This window comes from Fulmarus glacialis, unplaced genomic scaffold (genome assembly GCF_000690835.1).
Source record: "Fulmarus glacialis isolate BGI_N327 unplaced genomic scaffold, ASM69083v1 scaffold15833, whole genome shotgun sequence".
Classification (NCBI taxonomy): Eukaryota; Metazoa; Chordata; class Aves; order Procellariiformes; family Procellariidae; genus Fulmarus; species Fulmarus glacialis.
In genome coordinates, this window is record NW_009201386.1 from 1,829 (window position 1) to 20,404 (window position 18,576).

Here is an 18,576-nt window from a genome sequence, read left to right on the forward strand (position 1 = left end):
ATAAGGCAGTTTCATAATTTAGGGGGTAATTTCATGATCCCTGTAAATGACCTCAAAACCAAACAGCCCCTCCCTACACCGCAAACCCAAACCATCTGCTTGCAGCAACTGTTTTGCAGAGATACCAGAAACCACATGGCCAAGACATGAGCTCTGCTTACTGGCGTGGCAGAAAATTAATCCCAGGGAAAAAAAGGAGGTTGGCTTTCACTCCCTGATCTGTAGCTATACAGACAGCTCAGGTGGATGCAAGGAAGGCGGAGGAATGTGCATTGGGGGATGGGGGAAGGACAGGACAACTGCTCCTGGGATCTGCCCACAACTGATCTTGAAGCCTTACCTTTTTGTGTCCTAAATGTAGGCAAACAGATTTATTCATAGTGGAAACTCAGAAAGGCAGAATGACCCAACCAAGCAATACTTCCTTCTTCAAATAACCAGCTGAAATGTGCCAAGGGCCTGTAAGAAGGACTGAGCACTTTTCTCCATAAAGACCTTAGATTCCTCCTAGCAAAGCTGAAGGACAACTCCCCAAGCTGAAGACTAGCAGTGTAGGGCTAGTTGCATATAGCTCAGAAGTTCATATTCACCAAAGGTCACTGTACAAATGCTTAGAAATTAGAGATCAGAGCAATACAATAGTTTTCGCCCAATGAAACCCAGCAATGAAACTCACTCTGTCTCCTTTTGGCCCAACTGGTCCGGGATAGCCAGGAGATCCCTGGAATTAAAAATAAATCCTGCAGCATTAAACAGCAAAGCACTCGCAAGACCATCATTGTGGGATGTTCAAGTTACAGACGTGTGTCTAATAAAATTTGATTCACTTTTAAAGTGGTCATGAAAATAGGTTCCTAGAAGTGGATTTTGGTCCCAACATTGATGAGAAATATGTATATGTCACCCGTGGGTGTGTTATATGTCCCTCTCTAGTGATGGGTGCATGTAGGATGGACACCTGATGTAGTAACAGTGTAGTACATTCAAGCACCATGGGAAGCTGTGAGGAATGAGGAATCGCTGCTTATTTAACCCACCAAGAGAAGGTAAATGAGTCAGAGGGGGCTTTCAGTGGCTGCAGTGGTTTGTGTGGGACCACTGTGATCCATGCAGACCACGGCTCACAAATGTCACAACCCTTGTAATAGGTGCTACCTCATCACAGACACTGGCAGTTTGATCCAGATGCCCAAACATAGGTGTCCTGGGATATCTGAGATATCCCCAGGTACCCAAGGCACAGGGCTGGTAGACATCACGCAGGATTTATGGGAGACCTGTGTCCTTCTGGAGCATCAGCTGGAGGATGGGTGGGATAGCAGGGCATCTCAAATGACATGAGAGGACTCTTTAAGCAACTGTATCGAGCCCAAAAGATGGAGTTACGTTCAAAACGGTGCCACTGAAATGTTTCTGCACAAGAGCTTGCTGTTTACACCCCACTGCAGCCAATGGAGGTCAGGGGCTCAGTTGTTCCATTACACATGCATTGGTGTCTTGTGCCATTCGTGATGCTCTCTGATACCTGCCTGGACTCCAGCTCTCACTTCAGAAGTGTTCAATAAATCCCATATTTTATCAGCCCTGCATGCCTTGGAAATCCTAGGGCATCTCAAATGACCTGGGCAACCTGGTACCAGCCCCTTGTCAATACAGCCCTCGGAGCTGAGGGTGATTTAGCTGGTCAAACACAGTTGTCTACTAATAGAGCCCTGGTAAAAGCAGGGGCGGGACACTTGTGACTGCTGCGCCATCACCAATGACATCAACAGCATGGAGCAATTAGTACAGCAAAACAAGGGCACATGAGGTTTCGCTGGCCTAGCTAGATGCATGTTTTCCAAGCAACGCTATGGACTGTTGCGTGAACAATTTGTGTATGGGAAGTCTGTGAGCAAATGATGCTGCTGGTGATTATGCAGTAAGACTGACATATCATAGAATCGTAGAATAGAATCATAGAATCATTTAGGTTGGAAAAGACCTTTAAGAACATCGAATCCAACTGTTAACCTAACACGGCCACGTCCACCACTAAACCATGTTCCTAAGCACCACATCTACATGTCTACCTCCAGGGACAGTGACTCAACCACTTCCCTGGGCAGCCTGTTCCAAGGCTTGACAACCCTTTCGGTGAAGAAATTTTTCCTAATATCCAATCTAAACCTCCCCTAGCACAACTTGAGGCCATTTCCTCTTGTCCTGTGGCTTGTTACTTGGGAGAAGGTGAAGAGACCTCCTTGGGGAAGAGACTGACCGCCACCTCACTACAACCTCCTGTCAGGTAGTTGTAGAGCGCGATGAGGTCTCCCCTCAGCCTCCTCTTCTACAGGCTAAACAGCCCCAGTTCCCTCAGCCACTCCTCATCAGACTTGTGCTCCAGACCCTCAACCAGCTTCGTTGCCCTTCTCTGGACACGCTCCAGCACCTCAATGTCCTTCTTGGAGTGAGGGGCCCAAAACTGAACACAGGATTCGAGGTGCGGCCTCACCAGGGCCGAGTACAGGGGCACGATCACCTCCCTCCTCCTGCTGGCCACACTATTTCTGACACAGGCCAGGATGCCGTTGGCCTTCTTGGCCACCTGGGCACACTGCTGGCTCATATTCAGCTGGCTGTCGATCAAGAACCCCAGGTCTTTTTCCGAATATATATGTATATATGACTGAAGGCAGAGTTCATAGTCCTTGGCCTTTTTCTGGACAGCTCTGGTTCATTGAGGGTTACTTGGCTAGAAATGTGCCCATGTTGTATTGCATTATTTGCCAGATCTCGGAACAGAAGGAAACCGATTTGGAGCTATTCGGTGACAGGAATAGCCCCTCATGAAGGCAAAATGGGTCACTTGGTTCTCCTGTCCTGGTCAGCGCAACTGGCTTTCGAAAGGCTTGAAAAGCAAAGCTTTAGGGTCCCACTGTATTGATGACCTTTGCTGCATTCAAAATACTTACAATATCACCTTGGATGCCAGGGAGACCCTGCAAAACAGGAGAGAGAAAAAGATTTGAGAGCCATGCTCGCTGTTCTCTTAAATGGTACTTTGACACGACTTGTTAAAAAAAGAAACTTACCATGAGTCCAGGGGGACCAGGAGGACCTGTCCGCCCCGGTCTGCCCGGCAGAAGGAATGCCGTCCTTCCCAGGTAGACCCTAAACATGTGGGAAGTAACAGCATACAGGTTATGGCCCAGACCTGCAAACAGCTTCATGCAGCACTAGCCTTCTGTGCCGCTTGAGGGAATCCCCAGTTGCCAGCACACACACACGTGTCAGTTCCCTTTTGCCTGATTTTCAAAGGCAGCAAGGAGCAGGATATATCAAAACACCAACATAAAAGTTCTGAAGATGATTCTTTGCTAGATCTCTTTCTTGGTTCTAATCATTTAGTTGCATATTAATTAACCGAGTGGATGGTTCATGCTGGTGGACTCACCCTCTCTCCTTTCTCGCCCTTTGTAGTAAAGCTGTATGGGTCATAGCCTCCATGAGCTGATGAGCCCCTGAAGCTCTTGAAAGCAAAAGGAAAATAGAACAAATGATAATGAAATTATTATCTGCCAAAGAATGGCAAATAAACCCAAACCAGAGTGACCATGAAACACAGACTAGCACAACTCTTGGTTTATGCAACAGAAGAAAGAAGCAAGGTTGACCATCCAGGAGACCTGTTTATATCCTTAGACTATTTAAAGCCCCTTGGAAGTCATGCATTATTTATCGCGCCTCCAGCTTCTGTCTTGACATTGGGAGAACAGGATGGAGAACACAGAGTTGTGAGAGGACAAAATGCAGTCAGGGAGCGTATCGATGCCTCATGAAGTCTTGGTCCATGTTACACCTATAAGTCAGGATCTTCTTTTTGGCTCATATCTGCAAGACGTCAGGGTAGAGTCAATGCAATTCTTCTTCCCCATGGGAGAAACTGGAGTTTGGAAAGGAGTGGCAGAGATGAAATAGTGGAAAGGAGTTTGGCAGAGATGAAATAAAAACCCTGGTTCAACCATCCATGGACAGCATTCATCTCACCTAAATTTAGACTGCCATAGCATAAACATCACCATCTGAGCTATTCTGCCAGTGTGGACACCTACCTATGAACTGAAGCATGACCAGACTTTGCTGACCACACTGACTAGCTGTCCACCAACTACTATGAAGACTCTCATTTTCTCCAGTGAAGCTAACATAGACTGTTCAGACTTGCTGGCTACAGCCACATCAGTAAACTCACTAGACCAGCACATGGGCTCTGGGGCTGTCCTACTGTTCTTCATGTCCTCTGGCTTTCTGCTTGGTAGGAGGAGTGGGTAGATTTGCCTCCCAACATTTTTATTTCTGAAGTAAGGAGCAGTTGGCAGCTTGGCAGTTTGTTCAGTGGCTCACATGGAGTCTAGAGCTAAGTGAGATGCCACAGAACATCTGGGACACCTGCATGGGGCTGGCAGATATGAAGCAGGATCTATGGAAGACCTGCATTTCATCGGTTTGTTGGGAAGGAGCACAGGAGGCTGCTGCATTTCCCATGCTGAAATGGCAGCTTCTAGGATGACCTCCCCAAACACGGACATGGTTTCCAAAGTTAAAGGTCTCGACACTGATATAACTCCACTGCACACCACACATGTATGAGAAGCGACCTGATCAGAGCAGTGATCAATACGTTTCTTTGAAATATAATCCCCTGAACAGACCCCCGTGAACTCATTCTCACCTTTAAACACCAAGGACCACAAGCCTCTTCTTTTTGGGTATGTGGTTCAGCTGATGATGGATCAGGGACGTGTGGCTTGCTCTCTGTGTCACCAAATGGCAATTGCTTGTCGGCTTCATGTCTGGCAACCTACAGCATGGAGTTTGGCTTAGATTAGTGATCCTCCTCCAGGTTTTGGAACCAGACATCAAACACCAACCTTCAACAGGTCTCAAGAGGTCACTGCACTTTTATATCACCAATGTTTTCATTGAAACAGCCATAAAATGGAGTTGGAGGTACTCTGCAGCTGAGCTCACATCCATACCAATGACCCATTGACCAGAGTTAGAAAAGGGCAACGAGTTTATAATACATGCAAGTGCTCTGCCCCTGCAGTGGCCTTATGCAGCAAAACTTTCAAAGCTGTATTCTGGCTTCCCCAATTCCACTCCCTTGATTTCAAAGATTTTGTTCCTTATCTCTAGAGTTAGACAGTAAGTGAGGTCAGGATTGGACTGAGTATCCTAAATGTATTCTGACTTTGCTTTGAAACTTTGCTTGGGGAAGAAGATTGCCCTTGTGCATGACCCATGCCGAGTAAGCTGGCTTATATTCAAAGGGCTGTGAAGCAGCTCACCTCCCCAGATGGTAGCTGGGCCCCTAAAGGCTTAGGGTCAGAACAAATGACTTCTATCAGCTCTCGGAGGATCTGCGGGAAGTCATCAAAGGTGCTGACGTAGAAAACGTTCTGGAGGTTCTGCTGCAGCAAGATGCTGTTGAGCTCGATGGGGTCAGCTCCTGAGACACCCACAGCAATGACGCGGATCCCTGAAACACATCGCTCATTCAACGGAAGCAAAAATGTTTGAGATCAGAGCTTCCAAACGCCTCATCACAATCTTCCTGTTAATAACCTCTGCTGGGATTAAGTACTCCAGTAGCCATGCGAGAACTCACCTAGAGCAGCGTGTGTGAGTTATAGCAAACCAAGACACTCAAGCTAGGAACAGAAAGAAGAAAGTGAAGAAAGCCAACTCAAAGTGCACACATCACATAACATACCACCCTCAACCCCCTGGAAGTTCATGGAGAACTAAGGCCCCAGGAAAATGCAAAGGGCAACTCTTACCCAAAGCATGGGCTACTCTGGATGGTGGCAACACATCATCCTGGGATCGCCCATCAGTCATGAGGACCAGGACATGAGGGAAATCTTGTCTCATCCCTCTGGAGGACTGGAATATCTCCTTTAGCATGTAGGCTAAACCACGACCTGGGCAAACATGGAGAGGGATGGTGTAAATCTGCCTGCTAGGTCTGCGGGTGGGGACTGTGGGTCTCCTTCCACAGATGGAGAAAAAAAGGCATTCAGTGTGGCCCCATAAATGGATAGCAGCCCCTAGCATGGGGCAATGTCTTTTGAGAGAAGACAGCAGTAAATCAGATTGGCTGAAATGGTGGAGGCTGAATTGAGCAGATAGTTTTGGAAAGGAAAAAAAAATACTTTCAGGAGATTTGAAGCATTTTCCTTGCACAGAATGCTCATTTCCAAATTTCTTTAGAAAGACCAGGAAAGTTTCACAAAGAACTCTCCCCCAAACTGAAATGGTTAAGAAGCCCCAAAACAGTATGGAAAGATTCCTATGAGGGGTAAAATGCCTCTATTGACACAACCTCCATGAAAAGAAAGATTAAAGGCAAGGTTACCTAGAAATTTGCAATCTGAGCAGTTTCATGCCTGCTTTCCCTAACCAGTCCCATCAAAATTCTTGTATTTTGATCAGCCCCATTTTTCTGTGTTCCTGACCAATACCACTGAGCCAGGATGAGGTATATAAGCCCCTCAAGGCTTCCCTTTATGTTGACTGATGGGAATACATTTAGGTGGGCCATTTAAAAAGGGTAAAGTTAAAACTAACTACCTTCAATTTAATATTACTGCTCATGTACCTTCAGGGAACCAGGTATACCCTACTGTTGTGCTGGGGATGAGTAGGTGGAAAGTGCTGTCTGTCTCTGAGCTTTTTAACTACATCAGAAAAGTGTCTGAATTTCCAAGACGCTGAGCAAATGAAAAGCTGTGTTATTTGTACAACCGAGATGAACAAAGGACATTTACGTGATGACACACCATGAAAATAGGACAGGGCACATTGTTTTGTTGTTAGGGTAACGAGGCAATAATTGTTGGAATTTGCTGATTAAAATGTGCATACAGTGGGCAATAAGGATGCTTCAGCATTAACTATCCTTACCTAATGTTTATGGCTTTGTCTCCAAGCCAGGTATAAAAACCTCCCTCAAGTGCAGGCAAAGTTATAAAATAATGAAGAGAAACACAGCTGTAAAACTAGGACGTGGGCAAAGGATACCAGGCTAGTTGGAAAGACCATCCCCGGAAACAAAACTAAATTCAATCCTCTGTTCTCCAATTTTGAAGAACTTTGGGCCGTAACTTTCTAACCAGGTAAATGGGTTCAAAACACTCTGCCTTGGTCCAGAAGGTCCACCCCATGTGCGCAGCTCACCCATACCTACCTGTTTTTGTGTTGCCTCCAGCATAGCGCAGTCCCTTGATGGCTTTCAGGACGCTGTTGCGGTCCCGGTGCTGGTTGAAGTGGAAGGCTGCCCTGGGTTCCTCGCTGTATTGCGCAACAGCAACCTGCCAAAGAAAAAAGGGGGTTAAAAAACGTGGAGGGCTTAGGCACAGAGCAAATGTGCCATCACTCAATAAACTGCCTTGAGTTCGATAATACAACTAGTTGCGGTGCCACAGGAGTGGAAAGAGATTGTGTTTCTTGCAGACTGAAAACAGGCACAAAAATGGCTGTCAGGCTGGCAGGCACATAGGGCATAATCCGTATGCTTAAGCATGGGCAAGGTACTATTTCAGACTTTCTAGGGCATCAGAGATTTCTGCACAGGCTGATGGATACAGCACAGGACTGACGGGAGACCTGCGCACTTCAGGCAGCTCACGGTTGGGTGGGAGCATCTCCTGCTGCAGCAGCACCCATGGCAGCACCCATCCCTCCTGAGTTAAACCCTTGATCTCCATTGAGTGCAAAAGGAGGCCAGCTACTCAGCTCATACTATAGCCATCTAAATCAAAATGTCTTCGTTTCCCCAGAATGATTTGTTACCCCAGGGTAACTTCATCATGTGCCTACACCTTCAAGACTACCTGTAAGTAAAGAGTGCAAGAAGCTCCCCATTTCCTGATCAACTGAAAGTAAGCTATGCAGGTCTCCCTTTCAAAGAGCTGTTCAGATATCACATTAATTAAACACAAATGACCCAAAATAAATTATCTACTGAGTCTTCCAGTTGGCTTTGCTGAGTTGTTGCTTAATGCTGTAGGCTTCATTTGCCCTTGAGGTCTTTCACAGCATGGCCTGGGGATTTGGTCCTCTGCTTATCTGGAGGATGCAGCTGCTGGTGTGTGCTGCATCTCCCACCTGGGCCCCCACCCACTAGCAGTCTGGATGTGGGCAGAAACGAGGTCCTAGAAGGGGACCCACACCTGACACATCCCTGCGCTCATAACCTAGACAGTATTTCAGTAGGTCTGGGATTTGCTTTATTCCTGATGACTTGCTCTTGGAAAAATAACCAAGGAATGGAAATATATGCAAATGAGTAGGCTGAGATTTAGGAGACTTTTATTCATGTCTTTGTTGGACACACACATGTCTTTAGGCAAAGCACTTTGCTTTTCTGAGCCACACCATGTGAGCAAGAAGACTGCTGTCATCGCAGGGGTGAGCAAAAGGTGAACACTTGGAAGGAAAACACCTTTAGGAAATAGAATAACAAAATCTTGCCTGTGTCCCTTCAGGCCCAATCTTAGGGAAATAGGAGATGATCCGGAAGAGGAAATCCTTCACTTTATTGAAATTGCTCTGGCCAATACTCGAGGACTCATCCACCAGGAACCCAATGTCTGCTTTGAACTTGCCACAGACTGCAGAGGGAAGAGAGGATTTCTGTAAGCCGGGGGGTCCTAAAGCAGAAGCATGTTTCTTTGCATTCAAAGCAATAAAAACAAACCCAAGCACAACTACCTCTTGCGATGCCAAGCGTCGGTGAGTGAGCAGGCAGCACCTTCACCCCACAGGGTAGCGCTGAGAGCTTCACTGCATTTGATGGAGTTTGTGTCTTCCCTTTCCCTGACATTGTCCGCTCTCACTACTCAATGAATAAAGACTAGTTTTGGCTCCTGAGATCAGAGAAGACCATGGTCCCTGGGGGTTTTGACCTACTGCTACATCGTCATCAAATCACACATGGATACACACTCACTTGGCCCAGGGAGAGTTGTCAGCAGTGCAGACACTACAGTGGTCGATAGTGGGGTCTCTGGGGCCGGTGGTAGCTTTGTGGTGGTGGCCAGTGGAAGAAGAGTGGTCCCCACATTGCTAGGAGATATGGATGGGGATCTCATCGTATCCAATTTTGCAGAAGTCACTGGAGCGACTGGCGCAGGTGAATCTCTGTGAGGTCCCACTGTAAGAGGCAAACAAAAAAAGGTGTGTGTTAAACCTCTTTGAGTTATGATGCCGCTACCTAGCAAAGCATCAGAAGGGTAGAGCAGCCAAGAAATTAGCCTCAGTAATAGTTACCTAGGTAAAACTCCAGCCTTCATACCTGTTTGCCCAAGGAGTGTTGTCTCTGGTCCCTCCGTATCTCCAAAGACTGGTCTTATAGAAAACAAATACATTTCGTTGGCGCTCAGTCCTGTCACTCGATATGATCTAGATGCTGCTGATAACAGCTCCTGGGAAAGATCAGAAGCTGTGAAAAAGAAAGAAACATGCATTGACTGGGAGCCAGAGAAACTCAAAATAACTCCCATGTCTGAAGCATCCCATCTTCTAATGACACCACCTTTGGCAAACAGGAGCTTGGGGATGAGTCCTGGGCTTCAGAGTGGAGGCTCTTGGTAAGATGTGATTGCAAACTGCAATGGTCAGGTCCTAAACCAGATGAAATAAGGTTGTTTGCGTCTGACAAGGGCATTCTTGAGTACATGAACAGGAAAAGAAAAGGGAATTTGTACAAGTGTTTAGAGAGGGCATTTGGTCCAGGTGGTGTCCGAGGCTAAGCTCTGTGACAGACCAATGGTTTGTAGCGGTTAGCATGTATAGAAACAGGATTATTTTTTGTTAATGAATGGAAAGTTTGCTGAAAAGTAGAATAAAACTTACTTGAGAAATTTGGTCACATACGACAGATAGGTTTGATCTAAAATAGTGATAGCAAAAATCTGTGAAAATGTCATATAATGTTTTGACATTTTATAAGTGTCTTATTTTGGAAATACTGAATGATGAGTTTTGACACTGTTCAAAGTGAAACATGCATCTTTTAATTCTGAAATAGCATTTTCCCTTTAAAAAATAAAAAAAGCTTAGTTTCTATGGAAAGAAATTAAATTGGTGTAAATAATCTGTTTCATTTTCACCAGCTGTTCTCAACTACCCCCAAAAAATTTTGGAAGGGAGGTTTTGCTCCTTTAAAAAAAAAAAAAAAAATCGCTCTTGCCGTTTGTCTCAAACTCTTCTACTCCCCTCTCTTTGGGTAGGCGAGTCAAAATAGTAGTAATTGATTTAGATGCCATGCTACCTTGTCTGAAGAGATTCGCTGTAGGAAACACAAGCTGACAGCTCTGCTGAAACACAGACCTATGGCAGCCCACCACCCACCCTGCCTGCCTAGACCCCCAAATGGGCAAGTTCAGCTACTTTTCCTTTTGCAGCTATGCCGTTGTGTAGCACTGCACCCCTTTGTTTCACATAATGCGTCTTTCACACAATGAGAAATAGTGTATGGTTACCACGCTCATACTCTGGGACAGAAAGAAGACCTTGATGGTGGACTGAGGTAGGAGGTACCTGGATCATACCCAGGGAGGGATGCCCAGCACAAAACTGGCAAGCACATGCAGGAAGAAATCTGCAACCTTTGGAGGAGGAAGATGGTCTTTGCTGGGGACAATTTTCTACGAAGAATGAAGTTGATGTTTTGCAAGGGACAAGAGACTGTGAGGCTCAGGATCCAAATGCGAGATTAAATGAGCTTCTGTTGATTAGGTGGATTAGAAAACCATGACTTTGGTGCTCCAAGAACAGTTAAGAGAAAGTAGAAAGAAGAGCGAGGAGGGCAACGTCCGGCTGAACTTCTCCAAGGTCCTTCCTGTTGCATGGGAGAGGAAGGCTGGCTCTGGATGGAGCCCCACTGACACACACGGGTTTGGTTTTGTGTAACACTGGACAGAAGAGGTCTACAGCTGGGACGACCTCAAGCTACATAGAAGGGGACCCCATCTTTTATAGGGCAGGCTGGCTAGAGTCAGCCGGCAGGGAGGAGGCCATTAAATGAACTTAAAAGGGGGGCAAGGGAAATGGGTGATGAATGAGTTCTCATTCACAAAAAATCAAGTTGTGGAGAAGAAAATTAATCAAGGAACCAAGAGACAAAAAAAAAAAAAAAAGACAAAATTCTTAATTGCCTTTTTACATTAATGCTGGCAGCCTGGATAATTAAACAAGAGAAATTGGAATTACTCACTTATGAGCATAAATTTGATCTCGTTGGTACTTTTGAAATGTGGTGGCAAGATTCATCTGACTGGAATGTTAAATCAATAGTTATAAACCTATTTCAGAAGGATTGATCGAGTGAGGGCACAGGGGGACTGTCAGACATGGTATTATCCCTTTCTGAGCCCCTGACAACTCTGAAACCAATGATTTTTGAATACTTACGGATCAATATTTTAACAGCATGGCATAGGAGGGGAACAGTTGCATTAGATCACTTAAATCACTCTAGAGAACCGAATGTTCAGTTCCCTGATCACTTATCCGTAATATGTAGAGCAAAAAAATGATGCTACCACAGGAGACTTCATCCTGAGTGACATATGCTGCAAGTCTTAAGCTGCCAATACCAAAATGTCCTTGGAATTAAAAAAAATTAAAGCTGACGACCCGGTAACTCAAAAAGCACTGCAGGGAGCACAGGGGAATTGTGTCAGATCCGTTTTCTTTATTGACCTGTGAAGATGAACTGATCCCTAGCAGAAAGTTAGTGGCTGAAGCAACAAGGACTTGCTATCTTCAAAGAGGTTTAAGCCCACTCCAGGAAAAAATAATATAGCTGATACTTTAAAAGGGCAAACGCCGTTAAGATCAAATCAATTGGAAAAAGAAATACACACTAGAAATTGTGAGCGATTATTAAGAAAGTTTTAAAAGCTATTTACTATATAGCAAAGCTTTTAAACAGATAACAATTAAGGCTGTATGGATGACAAAAAACCACCTTTTTTTTTGGTTCACTGCAGCTATCCCTGATGGACAGGTAGTGACTCTAGAGGAAGAGACACTGATAATGCCAACCAGGAGGTTTTTTTCTAAGCAATTTTCACATCTCCTTTTTCTTTGCCTAAGGATTTTGCAATGGCCAAATGGGTCATCTTGTGAGCTTCCTCAGTGGGCCAGCTTCCATTTTTTCCCTCTTTTTCACCCAAATGAAGAAGCTGAGGTGAAGAGACATGATGTATGGAAGCCCCCAGCGTCAACCCTCTGTTATTCTGCTAAACAGGGTCCAGATGGGTTCAAAAGAAGGAACAGTGTTGGTGCCATCAGTGACAACATCGCTTACCCCAGGTCACACTGGGCAGCACTTGGAGACACAAGTCATGACACTTGAAGGAAACAGCAGCCACTTAAGGCTGGAAAGAAATTTCCCCTTTAATACCTGCCACTTGCATCTTCTGCAGCATCAACCGGCTCTAAGACTAGGTACTGAATCAAACAGACCACAGGGCAAGCCAGACATGTCCATGCTCCATCCTCAAATCCCCTCGGGTGACGGGGCAGCTGACACAGGAGGAGACCAAGTTGCAAACCATCCTTCCTTCCCCAACCAAAAAAACATTACCTGAGGACAAGCGCCATGTTAACAGGTACGTGGATGCCCCAGGAACAACTGTCCAAGTCAGCAAAACGCTGGTCTCTGCAGCCTCCTGCATTGTGAACTCAGTCACTTTGGGTAAATCCACTGTTGGAGAAGAAAGAAGCAAAGCTTAGGGTGGGTCGAAGCTACCACGAGAGCTTGCCTGAGCTGAAAGGAAGCTGATGCATCCTTTGGGAGGCTCAAATCCTGGCCCCACTGAAATCAAAGGCAAAAATAGAAACGATGAGCATGAAGTACATCTCTGCTACACTTGTCCACCAGCTGCTGGTGAATCTCTCAGATGATATCTGCCCCAGGGTGCAAAAATGTGTGTGCTAGGAAACACACCTTAGCCTGCAAACAGCTTTGGAGACCTTCTGCCTCCTTAAATACCATGTTTCTGGTGAGAGGAAGGAGTCCCTGCAGCACTTTAGGGGTTTTCCAGAAATCTGAATCAGATCAGATCCTCAGCTGGTGGGAACTGGTGGAATTTTAGCAAATAACTGTTGGCAGATCTTCAGCCTGGACTGCCAGGTGTTTCTCTAAACTAATTGTGAAATTTGAGCTGTTGAAATGGGCAATAAAGTTTTTGCCTGCTCGTTTGTGCCAGAGGCTAGTGCTCCCTGAAGCCACAGCGCTGGTTCCACACCCCCGATCTTCTTCACCACTTGATCTCCAAATCTGCTTGCTCTGCAGCATCAATCAAGTCGCAGGATGCCACAACGTCATGAGTGATGTTTGCCTTTATCTACTGGACATGGTCAAGATATTATAGCTAAAGAGGTAATTCCAAGATAGTGTGTCACAAAAATAGCATCTCACGGTGATTATTGGCAGGGGAAGACAGGCAAAGTCCCAACGTTTCTCAGTAATAAGAAGAAAGGACCAATGCATGTTTTCTGGCATGCTGGCTGGTGGGACCTGAGAAGTAGTAAGGCGTCTAACAGCCAATATTGCTCTTTTTCCATCCTCACCTCCCATCAGAGCCCTTAATCCACTAATGTGGAGATGCTCTTGTCCTCACCCAGTGGTTCTGTACTCACAAGTTTTGGCCGTGAGGAGTGTGGGGCTTCCCTCCCGGCCCCTGATCATTGCAGACATGCAGATGGTGTAGGTGGTGCTCTCCTTCAGTTTGGGGATCGTGAAGGAGACTGTCTCCGCTGCAACCACCTGGGAGGTTTCCAAGCCGCCTAAGAGGAGCCATTCAAAAAACCCCAGTGTTACATAGAAAGGGCAGGGTAATTGCTATTAACAATGATTGTTACAGCAGTTTCCTCCCACATATCTTAGGGGACCTCGCCAGGGAGGAGTGTTATGTGTTCATTTTGCATATGGGGAAACTGAGGCATGGGCAGGTGAGAGATCTGGTCACGAAAGCATCACTGCTTGAAGGCAACAACTTCTATGACTTCCCAAATCCCAACGGATATCTTTGTTAGCGACTAAAACCTGGCTCAATTACAGGGCTTCAACCTGCTCCCGGAGACATTACAGTCCCCATCTACCCCGATCACCTGTGGGAAAAGGAACGAGCTGAGCTAAGCTCCTGTTTTCTGGGGTTCCTTGTGCTCTGTCCTCATACCGCACCTCACTCAGAGAGCAGGATGCTTACCATTGAATGGCACCCAGGATATCTTATAGTGAGTTACCCCAGGAAGCCTCCTCCAAGACAGCTTCAAACTATTAACGCCAGTGTCAGTAATCCTCAGGTCTTGAACAGTCTGGATGAGGTTGGAGTCTGCAAGAGATGCTGCAAAAATTACCCAGGATGAGATGTCTGAAGTAACAGCCCAAGTTACGCAGAGTTCATGGCTCTAAGCTATGGCACTGAAGAAAGATTTGGGTATTTATGCAATATCTACTTTCCAGACATTACCCAGGGATGCCAGGCTGCATTTCTTAATGAATCCATGGAGAGGGAGCACTGTGCGGTTAAGTTGAGGGATCTCATCCACATTTCTTACTGCCCGCACCAAACTCTGGTGACACAACACAGGGACATGAGGAGGAGGCCGAGAGAGGATAGATCATCCAGATGCACCTTCAAACACCACGGGGAACTGTGATTCAGATGAACTCACATGAAAAAGACACTGAAAGGACCCAGGACCCCAAGTTTGAAGAGGCAGAGCCACAAATCAAGAAACAGCAAACCTGAAGAGTGCGTGCTGCTGAGTTGACCGTGAGTGGTGCCTGCAGAGAGGCTCCTACCTTCCTGAGATGGCTGTGGATAAATAAGACTGGGGAGCGTGTTAATGCGTCCAGGGTGGCCTACCTATGCCAAACCTGTTTAACATGCCAGAAGGACGTGTCCACTCCTACCCATGGGAACAGCCGTGGATTATTGCTACCAGCTACGATGGCTACTCATGTCACTCCACCACCAACGTGCAATGCACAGGACCATGAATCTAGCCTTTGCTTCCCAACATAAAGACGGTTGTTCCACCAGGACATACCTGTGTGGTGAGTCAGAGTCACCTCTGGCCCCTCGGTCTTGCTGAAGACAGCCCGAACACTGACTTTATAGAGGGTGTCGGGCAGCAAGTGGTCAATCCGGTAAGCCAACACCCTACTGCCCAGGTACTGAGTCTTGGCAACCTGTTTTTCTGTAAAAAAAAGGGATACTTCAGAGCCTGTAGCTCACCAGTGAGGCTGGTGGCATCCCCTCCAAAGGACATAGCCATTCCTTGCTGTACTACTGTTTCAGAGCTTTGGGGATAATCTTCATAAACAAAAGTTCAGGAATACAAACAGGGAAGGAGCCATCGCCAACGGATGCAGGCCGAGGACCACGTTTCTCAATAGTGAGATCTCCTTCCTACCCCAGGCAGTAGATCAGAGGTTTGGAAAGGTGGCTCCCATGGCCATGGGTCTCTGCCAGGAACAAGTATGGGCACTCTTTCTCTCCTCACCTTTGCCTGCTCCCACAGGGCTCCAGGTGACTTTGAATTTGGTGGCAGCTGCCGTGGCACTCCATGCCAGAGACAAGCTTGTGCTGGTGTAGGACATCACCTTGAAATTGGAGACGTAGCCAAGAGGAGCTGCAAGGTGAAGACAGCATTACACAACTGTCCAACAGGGCTCCTCGTTGTCAGCATAAATGAGGCCAAAATTATGTAAAAGAATTAAAAGCAGTATCTCTGCTTATCCTCAGATCGTCCTCACCTTGTGAGACACTGGTTTGCACTGCTTGAGGTCTGGACCACATGTGTACATCCTACCTCCCTTAGCACCAAGGAGTGTACTCTGTGCTAGATCCAGGTGGGAGCATCTCTGCAAGCCCAGGACAGGCAGTACAGGGATCCCGGGAGTTGTGAAATCCAGATCCCAGTGGTCCCACACTGCCTGCAGGGTGAAACATCCACCCAGAGCTCCCATGGGTGCTGAATATCAGTGTTTGTCTGTGCCCACTCTTCACAAGGGTCAGCCCATTATCTCCATACTGTATTCCAGGGTTGCTAGTCACCTTCTGCCACTTTTAAACCTCTCCGAGGATACATCTGGTACTGTACAAATCTCGCCTCTGCTTTCTGATCACCACGCTCAGCATTGCTGCCTTTCATCCCGCCAAGATGCAGCAACCTTGAAGTTTGCCATGGGAGGACAAGCTCTGGCCATCAACTAGACCATCATCTTTCCCCATTTTACATGAAGAATTTGCATCTGCTGCCTTTTGTCCAGGCAACCTGATCTTCCAGCACAGCCCTTTGGAGACCCCCTTCTTTGAGGCAGGGGACAGTCCCTGTCACCAGGCAGAAAGGACCACATTAGGATGTTCCTCTCCCTTTATCTCCCTATGGCTCCCTACAGCAGAATTTACCCAGGTCTCATCTCTTTTCCAGTGGACTCTTTGACAATGTTGAAGACTTTGGCCATTGGTCTGGATTTTGAGATGCCTGGATGCTCAGGGTGCGCAGATTGGGCAGCTCATATCTGAAGCTCTGCCCAAGCCCATGGCACATGAAGGGATCCACTGCAGAGCACATTGGCTCCAGTTTGCATCTGAAGACTCCCAGAAAACCCAGAGCCTTTGGGATTCACGGTCTCAGCTACCAGGCACAGCAGGTCAGCAGGGCAAAGGACCACCACCACGGTGCCCCCGACATGAGGTGATGGGAGCGGGATGCAGGAGGTACGGTGTAAGGGCTTTGTAGGGATACACAAGGTTGAACCAGCCACCCAAGGGTTGTGTGCTGTGGTAGCTACTTGAACGTGCCTGTACTCACATGTCCTGGCTGAGGTTGTGATCCCTGGTCCCTCCACCGAGCCAAAGAGCACATAGAGGGAAATCACATACTCGGTGTCATGGGCCAGGTTGCGGAGCTGGTAGGCTGTGATCGACTTGTTGAGGGCCAGCTGGCGAGGACGGTCTTTGCCAAAGAACTCTTTGGGAGAGAGAAAATAAAATAGAAGAGGATAAAGACTGAAGAGACTGGGAAGCACCTCTGTTGCATACTGGGAAAGACACCATGTGTTCCCCGGCAGTCCATCTCCAACCCAGCTGAACCTCTGTTGTAGGACACCCGTATGTGTGCTGGGGCAGGAAAGAATTTTCCTATGGTTATTTATTTGGGAATTCGAATGACTAAAGGATCCAAACCAGCTGAGAGGAACCAAAGGAACCAAACCACCTCTCACATCCAGGGCCTGCAGTAACGTGGTACAGTCCGGGGTGGCTCCAATGTATGCTCTGCCCCTCCCCAGCATCTCCAGGGAGTTCCAAAGCCTCTGTGCTGGATGACCAGGCAAGGTGGTGTAGGGCTCTTGCACCCACTGGCATATGAGTTGGGCTGGGGTCAGGCTGAACGTAGCTGCTGCAGGGACCCTGCCTGCTGGCATTGTGGGTCAGGTCCAGGAATAATTTCTGGTTTCAGTTCATGCCCTGAAGTTGTGGAAGAGGCTGCTCAGACCTGCCCCTATGCCCACCATCCCTGAGGTTCCCAGAGCCTTATGTCCCATGCTACAGAAGAAGGTGGAGGTGATGCAGGCTGGAGGAGAGTGGGACCTTACCTGGTGTAGGACCCCAGGCCACTCGGTACCCGGTGGCGCCAGCAACTGAGTCCCAGGAGACCAGAGCGCTGTTGATTGATATCTCACTCACTTTCAGCATCTGGACGGTGCTCGATGCCACTGCAAGACAGCAAAGTTGACCAATTGCATCAAGGTCCCAACAGCTTCTAAGTGGCCCCCGAAAGCTGTGATGAACCAGACTGCTTTCTGCACCAGATGACAGACAGAGTGCTGGCTACAAATGACACCAGCTCTGTACTGCCAGCATAGCCTGACCCCCATCTGTGTCTGCTTGGGCTGGCTCCCACCCCCTGCTGCAGGGCACTCACCCGTCGTTGCTTTTCCGCTCACCACTGGCCCCTCAACATCCCCAAAGATGGGGTTGATGGTGATGGTGTACTCTGTGCCAGGCTGCAGCCCCTGGATCATGTAGTAGCTGTAGGTGTTGCTGAGGTTCACGTCTTGGATGCTGCCCTCTGCAAAGGGAAATGACGTCTGGGCTCCCACGGGTCAGATCAAGGAGGACCACCCTCCTTGGGTCTCCTTGTCTGGGAGGAAGGTGGGCAATCATGTAAACAACCACTTGAGAACTACACAGTTGCGTGAGATTGAATGGCATTTCATCCTCCTGGCTTGCACATGTGCTGCCAAGGTCCTCAGGCCAAAGACGGTAGGGATGTGCAACAAGCACAAATCTTGGTTGAGGAGCTAATGTATACGCAGATAGAAATAACCCACAGCCACTCGGGCAGATCTCAGCGATCACCAACAGATCAAGGCAGCTCAGGGCTTTGCAGACCAAGGAAAATAAATCAGGTAGCAATGCACAAATGGCCACGCATAGGCCTGCGAGCAGTCCCGTAAGAGGGGCCACGTTCTGCCCAGCCCTGTGCGACCCGGTGCTG